The sequence below is a fragment of the Morus notabilis genome, unplaced genomic scaffold (assembly GCF_000414095.1).
Source record: "Morus notabilis unplaced genomic scaffold, ASM41409v2 Scaffold2335, whole genome shotgun sequence".
NCBI lineage: Eukaryota > Viridiplantae > Streptophyta > Magnoliopsida > Rosales > Moraceae > Morus > Morus notabilis.
The window spans coordinates 51,098-56,419 of NW_010366032.1; positions in this window are offsets into that span (position 1 = coordinate 51,098).

Consider the following 5,322-nt stretch of genomic DNA (forward strand, 5'->3'; position numbering starts at 1 on the left):
AAAAAAAAAACCTTTTTTGTGTTTTGCTCGGTTTAATTTTAATTTCATTTTTGTATATTTTATTAGAGACCTCATATATGTTATATAGATGTACATGTTTAATTACTAGATCTTATTAAAATCATATCAAAATACGAAAATAAAGATAAATAGTTTTTGAGAATTTTTTCTTTTCTCCTTCTTGTTTCATTGTAATAACGGGAGTAGTCTCCCCACCTTTCGTCATGTTTAGTCCGCATGTCATGTTTTCTTACGGTGTTGTGGTAGGCCTTAGTGCTTTTGGTATCTTAATCTTGATCAATCGGAGTTATCCGCCACCTATTGCGGGTTTTGTGGTGTGTTTGGAACGGCCAGTTTTGTGATTGATTAGGAGTGTGTCTTCTTTGTTTCGCCTTGTGGGAACGTGTTACCCCTTTTATCATTTTAGTCGAACTTATGAGGTTTGGATTAAGCCGCTAAATGCGCTCGGGTCTTTTACGTCTGAACTAGTGATTGTATTATTTTGATTTGGAATGCATTTTCCTTTTTTTCTTTTAAAAAAAAAAACAGATATATAGTTTATGCATATACATATCTAACGGTTAAAAATAAAACCTAATCAGTAGTGGTTTTTCAAGTAATATCGTAAAAATCTTCAAAGTGAAAATATGATTAAAGTTATTAAGCAAAGATTTAAAAATGAAGAGAAACTACATTTAACTTTGGAAAAAAAAAAAAAAAACACAATGAGATCATAATTGATAGTTTTATAAGCGCAACGAGATGTTAATAATTTTTTTTATTTTCGTCTATATACGATACGGGATCAAAATCACACCCTTTCAAATTCCCACTCTTTTTTATCTCTAGTGTTTGATGCTGAGTGTCTTTAGTGATCATATAAGCAAGACGATGGTAATAATTTTTTTAGTACGCACATCATAATAAAAACGTATCCGTTTAGAAAATAATTTGTTAACACTTTTACCTCTAAAATTAGAGAGGATAATAGCAAGTTGTTCGTCCCCTGAACTTTTAACTGTTGAAAATTACTCATTGAATTTTATAAAATATGATAAAGTATACCTGCAATCAATTTATGATATTAAAATTTACAAAAAATAAAATAAAATGTCTTTTAAACAAGCTCATGTAACTTATACTCTATCAGTCTGATCCAAACTTGATCACTGGTTATTGATTTATGGACACTTTTCAATATACTATTAAGTTTGGAGAATTTATCGAAATTGAAATTATAAAAATAATTTTCAATCCTAAAAATTCATGAAGGAGATGTGACAAATAATCTTGAGAAGGTTGGTATGTTAAGATATGTCATTAATTTATCTTTAAATATAAGAAGATTAATTATAGTTAATGACATATAAAAGCATTGGTCTATATAACTTGCCCCAAAAAAAGTAACTGAGCATAAGATCTAGCTTGTAGTTTTCCTTTGTTTTTTTTTTTTTTTTGTTTTTTTTGCTTTTTTTGTTTTTAAACTAGTGGAAGCATGAAACACGAGTGTTTTTGTTTTTTTTTTTTTTGCTTTTTTTGTTTTTAAACTAGTGGAAGCATGAAACACGAGTTTCCCTTGATAATCACTTCCATTTTGATTTTAAAAAATATACATTTTATAGTTTTCTTTATGTTATTCATGTGATTTGTATCGATAGAATGAAACTTTAGCGGTGAACTTCTATTTTAGCTTGTTTGAAAGATTAGATAGATTTTGTGCGGTACAAATTTCAGCTACTGCACTTTAAATTGCACTAAAAAGGAATATATGTTGGATCACTTCTCTATAAATTTAGTGGAGACTGGATTAGATCAATAACCCTTCCAATCTAGTGGTTTAGTATCTTAGAACAAATACACGTATTTATTTAAGACAGAAGTAAAGGACAATTAGAAGTTGATTGGTTTGCTTAATCATTTTTAAAGGAAATTTTGAAGATCACGAAAAATACCAAAATACGAGGAAGTTAGAGTGAAACCTTACCCATGATCCATGATGTTTATAGTATGTTTCAAAAAGTATATGGAAGTTGCTCCGGTATGATAAAAATAAAATAAATAAATTATCGTAGTGTTTTATTTTTTATCCGTTAAATTTATATTAAAATTTCTTTATTATGCATATATTTTTAATTTGATTTAATTTTGATCTGATCTAACAGTCAGAAAACTGACCCTCCTACCAATAAGACGGCCTACCGAAGAAACTCTCAAAAATATATGATTATTCTCACTGGTGCTCCCTGATTTTTAGGGTTATTCTCAGTTTACCTCATGACCTTTTAAAACTCTCACTTAACTCCTTTGTTGTAATTTCTGTTAAAATTAGATAGAAGATTAGAGAGTTAAGTGTGATCACGTGGTTTTTATATATATTTTTTTAACATAATTTTAAACAGAAAAATTACGTAACTGCGTTATTCTTTTTTTTATATATTTTTAACAAAATTTACTACAAAAGAAGTGAAATGGAAATAATTTAAAACTTAAGGAAGTAAAAAAAAAATTTAAAAAATAAACTAAAAATGATCATAAAATTAAGAGAGCATCAATAATAATAATCTCAAAATATATTACGTTTTATGGTGGGAACCATGAGGATTAGGTAGGTTTAAAGTGGTGGATGGAGTGGCAGCAAAGTAATTATGATCAAAGAGAGGGTCATTTTGCTTGTGCGGCAGTCTCAGTGGGGATAAAATCCAGGATGGACAAGGATCTAATTTTAAATGCTCCTTTTTCAGGTCTCTTTATATCATCTAATCTAACCCCCTTTTCTTCTGCCTCGTAGGCCTCATCCTATGTTATCCGATTCCCCTCAGTTTTTCTTCCCCCAAACAATCTAGTACAGGACTTTTCATACTCTCATAGGACCAATCCCTGTCCTCGTAAGAACATAGAGACCAACCCCACTTATGTGGGACCCACTTCTGCAACAACGACATGCCACCTCACGTGCTTGCTGAATTATGATTGGCTGTTCTGGACACGCGTCAATTGTATGTACTTTTGTTTTGGGGATGGTTGTGTTTGTTGTTAGTTGAGGGATTTGTCTTGTTTGATAAGAGAGACAAAAAATAAAACGAAATGAGAGAGAAAAATATTGGGGTGAGAAAAATAAAAGGAATGAGAAAGATATCTTTTTTGTATAATTACTTTTTTTTTTTTTTTTTTTCCATTTACATAAGGCGATAAACGTTAACATGCCTCCTTTAGTTTTAAAATAATAGAAATGTTCGTTAAATACTCTATAATGTACTTATAATAAGAATATACGGGATATAATTCTAGACATTCTCAATCAAGTATTAGATTGACAAAAAAATAATGATAGAAGACAAAAATAGAATATAAAATATTTGATTTAGTTTATTTTATAATTATAATCTTATAAAAATAAAAAATATAATATGTGAAATAGTTTTTTTTTTTTTTTTTCAATAAAGACTGAAATGTTTATTTGACATGCTATTTGTTGTCAATATTTTCTGTTTTAAATTATTTTTTCCAATTTGAAAGATTAAAAAATGACGGCCCCTTAAATTCATATTTTTTCTTTTTAATTCTCTCCCTACCAAATAATCTATTTTTTCAGTCATGGATGACGAATGTAGCTTGCTTGGGATTTAGGTCATAATTAAGAGTAAGTATGTTTTGTTTTAGAGTTGGAATTTTGACAAAAGTATTTGTCAATCAACAAGTCGGCAAAGTTATTGATCGAAAGGGAACAACTTCTAAGAAAATGAAAAGTCAGCCATTCTTATTCACATCTTTTTATAACAAGTCATCATAAATTCTAATTTTGAACACGTTAAATTCAAATCACGCAGAAAAATATCTCTTTCAACTATACATTATGAGAACATTCAACTGTAGAGTTTTCCATAAAAAAAAAAAAAAAGATTTTGTATCAATATATCAATGTCGTTTTTTTTAATAAAATAACAATTTTATTACTATAAATATAAGCTTAGGTAATAAAGAAAAGAATTATTTCAATATCAAATGAAGGAACATATATCATGTACGCACGCGATAGAGCACACAATAATTAACAAATTACACCTGCAAAGAAGACAATAATTATTTGATAAAACACATAAAAACACAGAACATATAAAATCTGTGAAAAGACTGATTACAGTCACCTGTAAAAGAATATAATACTGTGATTGATAAGTGAACTTCACGACAATCGATGTGTGCAAAGAGTAAAAATAAACTTAAGTCCAACATTGTTTACATATAATAATAAACACTAAATTATAAAGATATTAGGTTGTCCAATTTAATAGATTACTTTTAAGATAGAAGTTTAAATCGTTAAAACGTCGAATTTTATTATAGTATTATAGTCAAATCAATTCAAATGAGCGACTTAATCCTTTTAATACTATTGATGGTGTTTTTTCGACAACGCGTTATTTACTCTCCAAAGACACTCTTAATAACACTCGCGGTTTAACTAAGGATTAAAGTTAAGAAATAATGTAAATGAGACAGAGATTTATAGTGGTTCGGCAAGAATCATTTGCCTGGGATTACAAACTCTCTTGGAGTAATAGAATAGTGCGTAACCCTTTTCTCAGTTTTCTTGGCTCTATTTATAGGCCTTTACATGTGATTATCCTTTCGTCGTTCCCAAGGAGGAAGCCATCTTCCGTCCCTCGATTTACGGGCGGGTAGGTGAGTTTTCATGATGACAACCTCAGGAAATGCGGCTGATCCCTCTCATCTGCCGCCTGATTTCCTGACTCCTACAGTAGCAGTTGGATCAATACTTTCTTCCCTGAGTTGATAAGACCGTTGATGGATTTGACTGGACGTGCTGTCTCGACGCAGTGACCTCCAGAAGTTGAGTCATGGTGCTCGACGCATCTCGCCACGTATGGTCTCTCGACGTAAAGGCCACTTCAGCTACAGTCTGCTCCCTCGACGCCAACGACTGATTCTCAGCAGGGAGTGCTCGGCGCCTGTCGTTCGATAGAGTGGTCGATCCCTCGACCATGGTGTAACAATTATCCCCTAGACTGGGACGTCGCAGTGCGACTTTCTAGGCTATACAACGTCGAGAGTGCCACGTGGGGAAAGCTTTTCTGCGGGTAAGGGCGGCCGCTTGAAGGTACAGTGCATCATTGCGGTTGGTTTCTTGGGCAGTGGAGCAGTCACATCGATCGTGTCAACAGTCACGTCCCTACTTCCCTGACGCCATGTGGCACTGGAAGGATGAATCGTAGCCGTCCGATTATGTCCTTTTTCGTTGCTTTCTCCCTGACCGTTTGATCGCGCCTTCTTGGATCCACTGTCGGATGGGACCAAATCGGA